Here is a 13,902-nt window from a genome sequence, read left to right as displayed (position 1 = left end):
TCGAAGAGAGAAATGCAGTAGTTTGATGGTAAAACGAGCTGACTTCAACTGCTACGAGTTGGGGGACTTCCAAAAAAAAAAAAAATAGATAAGTTTCCTTTTGAGACATGTTATGATTTACCTATGTGTGTTTTAACCTTAAGTATTTTGACACCTTCAGACCTTGGAAGAGGGTCCCTTCTTGTGTATTTCTTCCTAAGAGTTCCTCCAATTGTTCCTTACTTAAAGGTTTTCATGGAGGTTTTCCTTGTTCACTAGAGGCAGGTGTCAAAATACATAAATATGTTGTATTTTTCTGTATTTATTTCCCAATTGGATAAGTTTCCTTTTATTTATGTTATTTTCTTTTTTGTAATTGCAAATTTTCTTTAAAATCTCAAGATTAAAACACACGTAGGTAAATCTTGAGTATTTTGACACCTTCAGACCTTGGAAGAGGGTCCCTTCTTGTGTATTTCTTCCCAAGAGTTCCTCCAATTGTTCCTTACTTAAAGGTTTTCATGGAGGTTTTCCTTGTTCACTAGAGGCAGGTGTCAAAATACATAAATATGTTGTATTTTTCTGTATTTATTTCCCAATTGGATAAGTTTCCTTTTATTTATGTTATTTTCTTTTTTGTAATTGCAAATTTTCTTTAAAATCTCAAGATTAAAACACACGTAGGTAAATCTTGAGTATTTTGACACCTTCAGACCTTGGAAGAGGGTCCCTTCTTGTGTATTTCTTCCCAAGAGTTCCTCCAATTGTTCCTTACTTAAAGGTTTTCATGGAGGTTTTCCTTGTTCACTAGAGGCAGGTGTCAAAATACATAAATATGTTGTATTTTTCTGTATTTATTTCCCAATTGGATAAGTTTCCTTTTATTTATGTTATTTTCTCGTTTGTATTTGATAAATTTTCTGTAAAATCTCAAGATTAAAACACACGTAGGTAAATCTTGAGTATTTTGACACCTTCAGACCTTGGAAGAGGGTCCCTTCTTGTGTATTTCTTCCCAAGAGTTCCTCCAATTGTTCCTTACTTAAAGGTTTTCATGGAGGTTTTCCTTGTTCACAAGAGGCAGGTGTCAAAATACATAAAAATGTTGTATTTTTCTGTATTTAGTTTTTTCAAATGGATAAGTTTCCTTTTATTTATGTTATTTTCTCGTTTGTATTTGATAAATTTTCTGTAAAATCTCAAGATTAAAACACACGTAGGTAAATCTTGAGTATTTTGACACCTTCAGACCTTGGAAGAGGGTCCCTTCTTGTGTATTTCTTCCCAAGAGTTCCTCCAATTGTTCCTTACTTAAAGGTTTTCATGGAGGTTTTCCTTGTTCACAAGAGGCAGGTGTCAAAATACATGAATATGTTGTATTTTTCTGTATTTAGTTTTTTCAAATGGATAAGTTTCCTTTTATTTATGTTATTTTCTCTTTTGTATTTGACAAATTTTCTAAGACATCTTATGATTTACCTATGTGTGTTTTAACCTTGAGTATTTTGACACCTTCAGACCTTGGAAGAGGGTCCCTTCTTGTGTATTTCTTCCCAAGAGTTCCTCCAATTGTTCCTTACTTAAAGGTTTTCATGGAGGTTTTCCTTGTTCACAAGAGGCAGGTGTCAAAATACATAAAAATGTTGTATTTTTCTGTATTTAGTTTTTTCAAATGGATAAGTTTCCTTTTATATATGTTATTTTCTCGTTTGTATTTGATAAATTTTCTGTAAATTCTCAAGATTTATACACACGTAGGTAAATCTTGAGTATTCTGACACCTTCAGACCTTGGAAGAGGGTCCCTTCTTGTGTATTTCTTCCCAAGAGTTCCTCCAATTTTTTATTTCTTAAAGGTTTTCATGGAGGTTTTCCTTGTTCACAAGAGGCAGGTGTCAAAATACATAAATATGTTGTATTTTTCTGTATTTAGGTTTTTCAAATGCATAAGTTTCCTTTTATTTATGTTATTTTCTCGTTTGTATTTGATAAATTTTCTGTAAAATCTCAAGATTAAAACACACGTAGGTAAATCTTGAGTATTCTGACACCTTCAGACCTTGGAAGAGGGTCCCTTCTTGTGTATTTCTTCCCAAGAGTTCCTCCAATTGTTCCTTACTTAAAGGTTTTCATGGAGGTTTTCCTTGTTCACAAGAGGCAGGTGTCAAAATACATGAATATGTTGTATTTTTCTGTATTTAGTTTTTTCAAATGGATAAGTTTCCTTTTATTTATGTTATTTTCTCGTTTGTATTTGATAAATTTTCTGTAAAATCTCAAGATTAAAACACACGTAGGTAAATCTTGAGTATTTTGACACCTTCAGACCTTGGAAGAGGGTCCCTTCTTGTGTATTTCTTCCCAAGAGTTCCTCCAATTGTTCCTTACTTAAAGGTTTTCATGGAGGTTTTCCTTGTTCACAAGAGGCAGGTGTCAAAATACATAAATATGTTGTATTTTTCTGTATTTCTTTCCCAAATGCATAAGTTTCCTTTTATTTATGTTATTTTCTCGTTTGTATTTGATAAATTTTCTGTAAAATCTCAAGATTAAAACACACGTAGGTAAATCTTGAGTATTTTGACACCTTCAGACCTTGGAAGAGGGTCCCTTCTTGTGTATTTCTTCCCAAGAGTTCCTCCAATTGTTCCTTACTTAAAGGTTTTCATGGAGGTTTTCCTTGTTCACAAGAGGCAGGTGTCAAAATACATAAATATGTTGTATTTTTCTGTATTTAGGTTTTTCAAATGGATAATTTTCCTTTTATTTATGTTATTTTCTTTTTTGTAATTGACAAATTTTCTGTAAATTCTCAAGATTTATACACACGTAGGTAAATCTTGAGTATTTTGACACCTTCAGACCTTGGAAGAGGGTCCCTTCTTGTGTATTTCTTCCCAAGAGTTCCTCCAATTGTTCCTTACTTAAAGGTTTTCATGGAGGTTTTCCTTGTTCACAAGAGGCAGGTGTCAAAATACATAAATATGTTGTATTTTTCTGTATTTAGTTTTTTCAAATGCATAAGTTTCCTTTTATTTATGTTATTTTCTCGTTTGTATTTGATAAATTTTCTGTAAAATCTCAAGATTAAAACACACGTAGGTAAATCTTGAGTATTTTGACACCTTCAGACCTTGGAAGAGGGTCCCTTCTTGTGTATTTCTTCCCAAGAGTTCCTCCAATTGTTCCTTACTTAAATGTTTTCATGGAGGTTTTCCTTGTTCACAAGAGGCAGGTTTCAAAATACATAAATATGTTGTATTTTCTCTATTTATTGTACAAATGGATAAGTTTCCTTTTATTTATGTTCTTTTCTCTTTTGTAATTGACAAATTTTCTGTAAAATCTCAAGATTAAAACACACGTAGGTAAATGTTGAGTATTTTGACACCTTCAGACCTTGGAAGAGGGTCCCTTCTTGTGTATTACTTGTCAAGAGTTCCTCCAATTTTTTATTGCTTAAAGGTTTTCATGGAGGTTTTCCTTGTTCACAAGAGGCAGGGGTCAAAATACATAAAATTTTGTATTTTTCTGTATTTAGTTTCTACAAATGGATAAGTTTCCTTTTAATTATGTCATTTTCTCTTTTGTAATTGACAAATTTTCTGTAAAATCTCAAGATTAAAACACACGTAGGTAAATCTTGAGTATTTTGACACCTTCAGACCTTGGAAGAGGGTCCCTTCTTGTGTATTTCTTCCCAAGAGTTCCTCCAATTGTTCCTTACTTAAAGGTTTTCATGGAGGTTTTCCTTGTTCACAAGAGGCAGGTGTCAAAATACATAAATATGTTTTATTTTTCTCTATTTTTCTTTTCAAATGGATAAGTTTCCTTTTATTTATGGTATTTTCTCTTTTGTAATTGACAAATTTTCTGTAAAATCTCAAGATTAAAACACACGTAGGTAAATCTTGAGTATTTTGACACCTTCAGACCTTGGAAGAGGGTCCCTTCTTGTGTATTTCTTCCCAAGAGTTCCTCCAATTGTTCCTTACTTAAAGGTTTTCATGGAGGTTTTCCTTGTTCACAAGAGGCAGGTGTCAAAATACAGAAATATGTTGTATTTTTCTGTATTTAGTTTTTTCAAATGGATAAGTTTCCCTTTAATTATGTTATTTTCTCTTTTGTAATTGACAACATTTCTGTAAAATCTCAAGATTAAGACACACGTAGGTAAATCTTGAGTATTTTGACACCTTCAGACCTTGGAAGAGGGTCCCTTCTTGTGTATTTCTTCCCAAGAGTTCCTCCAATTGTTCCTTACTTAAATGTTTTCATGGAGATTTTCCTTGTTCACAAGAGGCAGGTGTCAAAATACATGAATATGTTGTATTTTTCTGTATTTATTGTTCAAATGGATAAGTTTCCTTTTAATTATGTTATTTTCTCTTTTGTAATTGACAAATTTTCTGTAAAATCTCAAGATTAAAACACACGCAGGTAAATCTTGAGTATTTTGACACCTTCAGACCTTGGAAGAGGGTCCCTTCTTGTGTATTTCTTCCCAAGAGTTCCTCCAATTGTTCCTTACTTAAAGGTTTTCATGGAGGTTTTCCTTGTTCACAAGAGGCAGGTGTCAAAATACATGAATATGTTGTATTTTTCTGTATTTAGTTTTTTCAAATGCATAAGTTTCCTTTTATTTATGTTATTTTCTCGTTTGTATTTGATAAATTTTCTGTAAAATCTCAAGATTAAAACACACGTAGGTAAATCTTGAGTATTTTGACCCCTTCAGACCTTGGAAGAGGGTCCCTTCTTGTGTATTTCTTCCCAAGAGTTCCTCCAATTGTTCCTTACTTAAAGGTTTTCATGGAGGTTTTCCTTGTTCACAAGAGGCAGGTGTCAAATTACATAAATATGTTGTATTTTTCTCTATTTAGTTTTTTCAAATGGATAAGTTTCCTTTTATTTATGTTATTTTCTTTTTTGTAATTGACAAATTTTCTGTAAATTCTCAAGATTTATACACACGTAGGTAAATCTTGAGTATTTTGACACCTTCAGACCTTGGAAGAGGGTCCCTTCTTGTGTATTTCTTCCCAAGAGTTCCTCCAATTGTTCCTTACTTAAAGGTTTTCATGGAGGTTTTCCTTGTTCACAAGAGGCAGGTGTCAAATTACATAAATATGTTGTATTTTTCTCTATTTAGTTTTTTCAAATGGATAAGTTTCCTTTTATTTATGTTATTTTCTTTTTTGTAATTGACAAATTTTCTGTAAATTCTCAAGATTTATACACACGTAGGTAAATCTTGAGTATTTTGACACCTTCAGACCTTGGAAGAGGGTCCCTTCTTGTTTATTTCTTCCCAAGAGTTCCTCCAATTGTTCCTTACTTAAATGTTTTCATGGAGGTTTTCCTTGTTCACAAGAGGCAGGTTTCAAAATACATAAATATGTTGTATTTTTCTCTATTTATTGTACAAATGGATAAGTTTCCTTTTATTTATGTTATTTTCTCTTTTGTATTTGACAAATTTTCTAAGACATGTTATGATTTACCTATGTGTGTTTTAACCTTGAGTATTTTGACACCTTCAGACCTTGGAAGAGGGTCCCTTCTTGTGTATTTCTTCCCAAGAGTTCCTCCAATTGTTCCTTACTTAAAGGTTTTCATAGAGGTTTTCCTTGTTCACAAGAGGCAGGTGTCAAAATACATGAATATGTTGTATTTTTCTGTATTTAGTTTTTTCAAATGGATAAGTTTCCTTTTATTTATGTTATTTTCTCGTTTGTATTTGATAAATTTTCTGGAAAATCTCAAGATTAAAACACACGTAGGTAAATCTTGAGTATTTTGACACCTTCAGACCTTGGAAGAGGGTCCCTTCTTGTGTATTTCTTCCCAAGAGTTCCTCCAATTGTTCCTTACTTAAAGGTTTTCATGGAGGTTTTCCTTGTTCACAAGAGGCAGGTGTCAAAATACATAAAAATGTTGTATTTTTCTGTATTTATTGTTCAAATGGATAAGTTTCCTTTTAATTATGTTCTTTTCTCTTTTGTAATTGACAAATTTTCTGTAAAATCTCAAGATTAAAACACACGTAGGTAAATGTTGAGTATTTTGACACCTTCAGACCTTGGAAGAGGGTCCCTTCTTGTGTATTTCTTGTCAAGAGTTCCTCCAATTTTTTATTACTTAAAGGTTTTCATGGAGGTTTTCCTTGTTCACAAGAGGCAGGTGTCAAAATACATAAATATGTTTTATTTTTCTCTATTTTTCTTTTCAAATGGATAAGTTTCCTTTTAATTATGTTATTTTCTCTTTTGTAATTGACAAATTTTCTGTAAAATCTCAAGATGTAAACACACGTAGGTAAATCTTGAGTATTTTGACACCTTCAGACCCTGGAAGAGGGTCCCTTCTTGTGTATTTCTTCCCAAGAGTTCCTCCAATTGTTCCTTACTTAAAGGTTTTCATGGAGGTTTTCCTTGTTCACAAGAGGCAGGTGTCAAAATACAGAAATATGTTGTATTTTTCTGTATTTAGTTTTTTCAAATGGATAAGTTTCCCTTTAATTATGTTATTTTCTCTTTTGTAATTGACAACATTTCTGTAAAATCTCAAGATTAAGACACACGTAGGTAAATCTTGAGTATTTTGACACCTTCAGACCTTGGAAGAGGGTCCCTTCTTGTGTATTTCTTCCCAAGAGTTCCTCCAATTGTTCCTTACTTAAATGTTTTCATGGAGGTTTTCCTTGTTCACAAGAGGCAGGTGTCAAAATACATGAATATGTTGTATTTTTCTGTATTTATTGTTCAAATGGATAAGTTTCCTTTTAATTATGTTATTTTCTCTTTTGTAATTGACAAATTTTCTGTAAAATCTCAAGATTAAAACACACGCAGGTAAATCTTGAGTATTTTGACACCTTCAGACCTTGGAAGAGGGTCCCTTCTTGTGTATTTCTTCCCAAGAGTTCCTCCAATTGTTCCTTACTTAAAGGTTTTCATGGAGGTTTTCCTTGTTCACAAGAGGCAGGTGTCAAAATACATGAATATGTTGTATTTTTCTGTATTTAGTTTTTTCAAATGCATAAGTTTCCTTTTATTTATGTTATTTTCTCGTTTGTATTTGATAAATTTTCTGTAAAATCTCAAGATTAAAACACACGTAGGTAAATCTTGAGTATTTTGACCCCTTCAGACCTTGGAAGAGGGTCCCTTCTTGTGTATTTCTTCCCAAGAGTTCCTCCAATTGTTCCTTACTTAAAGGTTTTCATGGAGGTTTTCCTTGTTCACAAGAGGCAGGTGTCAAATTACATAAATATGTTGTATTTTTCTCTATTTAGTTTTTTCAAATTGATAAGTTTCCTTTTATTTATGTTATTTTCTTTTTTGTAATTGACAAATTTTCTGTAAATTCTCAAGATTTATACACACGTAGGTAAATCTTGAGTATTTTGACACCTTCAGACCTTGGAAGAGGGTCCCTTCTTGTGTATTTCTTCCCAAGAGTTCCTCCAATTGTTCCTTACTTAAAGGTTTTCATGGAGGTTTTCCTTGTTCACAAGAGGCAGGTGTCAAATTACATAAATATGTTGTATTTTTCTCTATTTAGTTTTTTCAAATGGATAAGTTTCCTTTTATTTATGTTATTTTCTTTTTTGTAATTGACAAATTTTCTGTAAATTCTCAAGATTTATACACACGTAGGTAAATCTTGAGTATTTTGACACCTTCAGACCTTGGAAGAGGGTCCCTTCTTGTGTATTTCTTCCCAAGAGTTCCTCCAATTGTTCCTTACTTAAATGTTTTCATGGAGGTTTTCCTTGTTCACAAGAGGCAGGTTTCAAAATACATAAATATGTTGTATTTTTCTCTATTTATTGTACAAATGGATAAGTTTCCTTTTATTTATGTTATTTTCTCTTTTGTATTTGACAAATTTTCTAAGACATGTTATGATTTACCTATGTGTGTTTTAACCTTGAGTATTTTGACCCCTTCAGACCTTGGAAGAGGGTCCCTTCTTGTGTATTTCTTCCCAAGAGTTCCTCCAATTGTTCCTTACTTAAAGGTTTTCATGGAGGTTTTCCTTGTTCACAAGAGGCAGGTGTCAAATTACATAAATATGTTGTATTTTTCTCTATTTAGTTTTTTCAAATGGATAAGTTTCCTTTTATTTATGTTATTTTCTTTTTTGTAATTGACAAATTTTCTGTAAATTCTCAAGATTTATACACACGTAGGTAAATCTTGAGTATTTTGACACCTTCAGACCTTGGAAGAGGGTCCCTTCTTGTTTATTTCTTCCCAAGAGTTCCTCCAATTGTTCCTTACTTAAATGTTTTCATGGAGGTTTTCCTTGTTCACAAGAGGCAGGTTTCAAAATACATAAATATGTTGTATTTTTCTCTATTTATTGTACAAATGGATAAGTTTCCTTTTATTTATGTTATTTTCTCTTTTGTATTTGACAAATTTTCTAAGACATGTTATGATTTACCTATGTGTGTTTTAACCTTGAGTATTTTGACACCTTCAGACCTTGGAAGAGGGTCCCTTCTTGTGTATTTCTTCCCAAGAGTTCCTCCAATTGTTCCTTACTTAAAGGTTTTCATAGAGGTTTTCCTTGTTCACAAGAGGCAGGTGTCAAAATACATGAATATGTTGTATTTTTCTGTATTTAGTTTTTTCAAATGGATAAGTTTCCTTTTATTTATGTTATTTTCTCGTTTGTATTTGATAAATTTTCTGGAAAATCTCAAGATTAAAACACACGTAGGTAAATCTTGAGTATTTTGACACCTTCAGACCTTGGAAGAGGGTCCCTTCTTGTGTATTTCTTCCCAAGAGTTCCTCCAATTGTTCCTTACTTAAAGGTTTTCATGGAGGTTTTCCTTGTTCACAAGAGGCAGGTGTCAAAATACATAAAAATGTTGTATTTTTCTGTATTTATTGTTCAAATGGATAAGTTTCCTTTTAATTATGTTCTTTTCTCTTTTGTAATTGACAAATTTTCTGTAAAATCTCAAGATTAAAACACACGTAGGTAAATGTTGAGTATTTTGACACCTTCAGACCTTGGAAGAGGGTCCCTTCTTGTGTATTTCTTGTCAAGAGTTCCTCCAATTTTTTATTACTTAAAGGTTTTCATGGAGGTTTTCCTTGTTCACAAGAGGCAGGGGTCAAAATACATAAAACTTTGTATTTTTCTGTATTTAGTTTCTACAAATGGATAAGTTTCCTTTTAATTATGTCATTTTCTCTTTTGTAATTGACAAATTTTCTGTAAAATCTCAAGATTAAAACACACGTAGGTAAATCTTGAGTATTTTGACACCTTCAGACCTTGGAAGAGGGTCCCTTCTTGTGTATTTCTTCCCAAGAGTTCCTCCAATTGTTCCTTACTTAAAGGTTTTCATGGAGGTTTTCCTTGTTCACAAGAGGCAGGTGTCAAAATACATAAATATGTTTTATTTTTCTCTATTTTTCTTTTCAAATGGATAAGTTTCCTTTTAATTATGTTATTTTCTCTTTTGTAATTGACAAATTTTCTGTAAAATCTCAAGATGTAAACACACGTAGGTAAATCTTGAGTATTTTGACACCTTCAGACCCTGGAAGAGGGTCCCTTCTTGTGTATTTCTTCCCAAGAGTTCCTCCAATTGTTCCTTACTTAAAGGTTTTCATGGAGGTTTTCCTTGTTCACAAGAGGCAGGTGTCAAAATACAGAAATATGTTGTATTTTTCTGTATTTAGTTTTTTCAAATGGATAAGTTTCCCTTTAATTATGTTATTTTCTCTTTTGTAATTGACAACATTTCTGTAAAATCTCAAGATTAAGACACACGTAGGTAAATCTTGAGTATTTTGACACCTTCAGACCTTGGAAGAGGGTCCCTTCTTGTGTATTTCTTCCCAAGAGTTCCTCCAATTGTTCCTTACTTAAATGTTTTCATGGAGGTTTTCCTTGTTCACAAGAGGCAGGTGTCAAAATACATGAATATGTTGTATTTTTCTGTATTTATTGTTCAAATGGATAAGTTTCCTTTTAATTATGTTATTTTCTCTTTTGTAATTGACAAATTTTCTGTAAAATCTCAAGATTAAAACACACGCAGGTAAATCTTGAGTATTTTGACACCTTCAGACCTTGGAAGAGGGTCCCTTCTTGTGTATTTCTTCCCAAGAGTTCCTCCAATTGTTCCTTACTTTAAGTTCCCATGGCATGGTATAGTAGCGGCACTTTAAATGGGCTTTCGGAGGCTTCAGGATGTTATACCCCCAGGCGTTCTCAATATTCACCCGAAAAACCCAGATTTGGCCACTTAGAAGAAAGCCGCATTTCAGCGCTCTCTCCAGTGCTCTGTTTTCCTAATGAGAAGCAAGGAGGAGCGCGAGGGGTGTGTCATGGCTGAATGGGGGCGTGTCTGATTCTCTGTTTTGGCTCCGCGCATGTTAGCTGCCTGCTAGTAGGAAAAAAAATAGAAATGGCAGGTGAGCAAACCATCGTACCTTTCGCCTTCGACCCGGAATCGGACCCTGAAGCCGAGGCGCAGGCAGTTCAGCAACAAACTGCAGATCAGCAGCGCCTTCAGCAAAACGTCTCAGAATGGTGAGTTTGAAATGTTATGTCTGGAAACGTTTATAGTTGGGTCGGTCCGAACCACTGAGGTGCGCAGATATAGCAGTCGCTTAGCCTACGGTAGCCTAATTAGAGCAGAAATTAGTCACTACATCAGGACTACCTAAAATATTATTTTTGCTTACAAAGCGTATAAGTTCCCAACTTATTTTGTAATGTGGGCACGTATTTGCAGTGCTAACATTAGTGAGTATGGCTACACCAAGTAACTTTCTCAATGTCGCCTTGCATTGTACAACAGTAACACTGCCAAAGTATTTCCCATAGTACACATTGCCAACATGCAAATGATTCTCCACCCAGTGTTGACATAAGGTGAGCGATTTATAACCAAGTTTTCTAGACAAAAAAACATACCTCATCATATCCTGACCAGGTGCTGGATCCAAAGTTAAACTACACGAAGTGAAACTTATGCCACATATTTCTGTGTACACCTTTTTAGTAGCCTGTCTTCACTGGGAACAGCCAGCTGTGCGTTGCCCATGTAGTTATACAGTAGCCTATGGCATGCAAAAAACATGATAGTATTCTGACCAGCATGCAATTATTCTCCATGCTCACCTGTTAACTCATTTACTTGCCACTAAAGATGTTTCATTGTTATATTTGCCGGCATTACCTGAAAACAGAATATCATTACACTGCCTTTTTTTTTTTAATAATAGGTGTCAATGTGGAATTTGCGAGATAATGCCCACAGAAAGGGAGAATAGATGCTGCATGGAGATCCCTCAGGTAACACTGTAAACATTTGGATCTACCTGTTTGGCAGTTTACGCCTGAGAAGAACGCATCGGTAAGCGTTGTAAAATAATCACTCATAGCCACATACATAGAGTTTACAGTATACCCACCCAATAGAGCCTGATAATTCAACTATGCAGACAGTCTGAAGAGTGTTTGTAGATTTATTTACAAGACATTATTAAAACACAATCAAGAATAATCCATAGGAATATGTAAATATGTACAACATAGCAATAACAGAAGAACAACAACATTCTCTGCAAGTGTCATTTTTTCTATCTGTTCTTCCAGGCGCTTCAGGTATTTGGCCTACAGGCAGTTCGTGGCGTGGTGCTGGGGCTTTTTGGGTCGCCGGATCAGAGTGGTCATTCCTGCCTGTGTGGTCCTGCGTATCCGTGCCGAGTACCCCGATGATGAAGGACACTGCACCGGGTTTAGACTGCCTCGCGTGTGAAAAATTAGGTCCATCAGGACATCCACATACCCTTTCACACAGAACATTCATACACACTGTACACGCACAACATTTGTATATTTCAGTTAGTCATTTGTACATTTCAATGTTTATTTATATTTGTTCTATATATATTTATGTTTGTTTAGATTTCTATTTCTCACATTTTTTGTATTCCTATTTGTTGGAATTAACCTCAGTAAATTTGATAAAGGCAAAAGTAGTTGGACTTGAATTCTTGAACTTTTGAGGTCTTACCAAAGGTTGGCTTAGTCTTTTGACGTTTGACTGTGCACTCTCCCTTCTTGGATTTGGGAAAGGAGATTTTGAAGAGAGGTACACCGTCTGCTGTCTGGGCCTGTGGTCGGTTCGCATTTTCATTAAAGTGGATCGCCGCCAAGTACAGTCTGAAAGTACAAGAAACAATGTGTAAACGGTGTTTCTCACAGAATTTTCATTTGTCATGGTGGTGGGGGTTAGCTGGTAGAGACACATGCATCATCATGGGAGAGCATTTGAAAATCTCTTTTCCAAAATGCTATAGAAGCTGTTCTTATTACTTTTTTTTAAATCTGATTTCAAGCATCAGGAAAGTGATATCAGCTGAGATAGCATTTGAAACATTTAAATGCTGCTTTTAATGGTAGTAACAAATAAAACAATATTTTTGAAAGTAGGTATAAACCATTTTGGAAAAAGCTTTTCATATATTGTGAAGTTTCATAGGAACTATGATCTGAAAACCCCCTAAAAGTATACATTTTTTGGTAAATCAAATATGAATTACATTCACAAGACAATCTTTTCAGGGGACATGGTCCAGGTGTTTCGTACCTTATAGTGCTGGAGAAACCCGGCTCAATAATGACATTTCAGACTACAAGAACTTTCAACAACTACAAGGTAAAACATCTCACCTGCAAAGCATTCCAATATAGAGAAAGACAACATTCTTCGGTGTGGCTGCAGTCCTATTGACAATGGGGTCAGTCTGGCAGGCAGCATCCCTGGTCCGGGATGTCTGGACGTGAGCACTTGATGTGCTGGCCAGTGAAGAGTGAACCTGATGCAGACAGAGAGCACACATCTCATGGTTCGAAAGCCGAGCATTACACTCGTGATAAACTGACGAGTCACGACAGATTTGAAGTCAAAACTGTGTTCGAATTGACAGATACGTAATGGTGTATGTTCGAGGGAAGTCAGCAAACGTTTGCTAAACATCCCTACCCTTCACCTAGCCACAACATCCGATCGCATATCACACACGAAAGACGCAGAAACGACTCAACGTTAAAAAAAAAAAAAAGTCACCAAACCGTAACAAATGCTTTCAAAATATAAAGTCACCAATCGAAAGAAAGGCTTACAAAATATGAATTGTTATCGTCGGGCGTCATTTTCCGTGTAACAGACGTATCTAGCCGCAGAACATAACTAGACTTGCTTACCTAAGTATTCATGCTGTATGTAGTCCCCTACACGTAAGATACTTGGTCAAAAGACAAATGTCTTGTTTTACAACCAATTTTCTAAATCTAACCAGTTTAACAGAGTATTGGTTTTGTAGCGCAGTGTAGGTTTCATGGATAAATACATCCACAGCTAATGTTGGCTAGTTAGCTGGCACCCATAAAGTGCTAGCGGCTAGCAAATAATTATGACTTACTTGATCGGTGTGGGTAGCTGATGGACCGGCAAGGCTTGGCACTGATCCAGGCTTCAACTTCAGGTGTAGGGCAAAACCTGCCCTGTACTGTCCCAAGTTGTGAAAGCATTCCTCTGAAATGTGTTGCGCAAACACTGACGCTCTTTGGAACATGCATGGGCACCCGTCCCTCGTAAATGAAATTAGCCATTCCGTTTTCAAAGGGACAGAGGATGGAAGCAGAAACATATTCTTCTCTTCATCTTCACATCCTGGCACAGTACATTTCGCATGGTAAAGTCGTTTGGAAGCCATTGCTGTATCTTCTGTGACTGTCTTCAGTCGTGGCGAGTCTCGGTCTACTCCACATGAGTTGGGCGGGTAAGATACAGGTAGTTTACCAGCAGTGGGTGGAGACAGAGGGCGTGGCGGAGAGAGGGGGTGGGAAATTTTGATGAGCTCTATCCTGGCATGAC

At 34.9% G+C, this 13,902-nt stretch overlaps 2 long non-coding RNA genes across 3 annotated transcripts; one reads left to right on the top strand and one right to left on the bottom strand.

Moving 5' to 3' along the window:
• The first annotated feature begins 10,354 nt into the window (after positions 1–10,354).
• On the top strand, positions 10,355–11,887 carry LOC142385495 (uncharacterized). Its single transcript, XR_012770189.1, has 3 exons — positions 10,355–10,544; positions 11,243–11,373; positions 11,616–11,887. It is a non-coding gene; the product is annotated as an uncharacterized LOC142385495 (long non-coding RNA).
• On the bottom strand, positions 11,746–13,559 carry LOC142385494 (uncharacterized). Of its 2 annotated transcripts, XR_012770188.1 has the most exons (4): positions 13,448–13,559; positions 12,696–12,841; positions 12,037–12,185; positions 11,746–11,834 (listed from the first exon to the last, which is right to left on the bottom strand). It is a non-coding gene; the product is annotated as an uncharacterized LOC142385494 (long non-coding RNA). The 2 variants fall into 2 exon arrangements; XR_012770187.1 differs by lacking the exon at positions 13,448–13,559 and having other exon boundaries at positions 12,696–12,998.
• Positions 13,560–13,902: the final 343 nt, after the last annotated feature.

This window comes from Odontesthes bonariensis, chromosome 8, assembly GCF_027942865.1.
Source record: "Odontesthes bonariensis isolate fOdoBon6 chromosome 8, fOdoBon6.hap1, whole genome shotgun sequence".
Classification (NCBI taxonomy): domain Eukaryota; kingdom Metazoa; phylum Chordata; class Actinopteri; order Atheriniformes; family Atherinopsidae; genus Odontesthes; species Odontesthes bonariensis.
The sequence above is the reverse complement of the archived record's forward strand: the minus strand, read 5'-3'. Positions and strand labels throughout refer to the sequence as shown.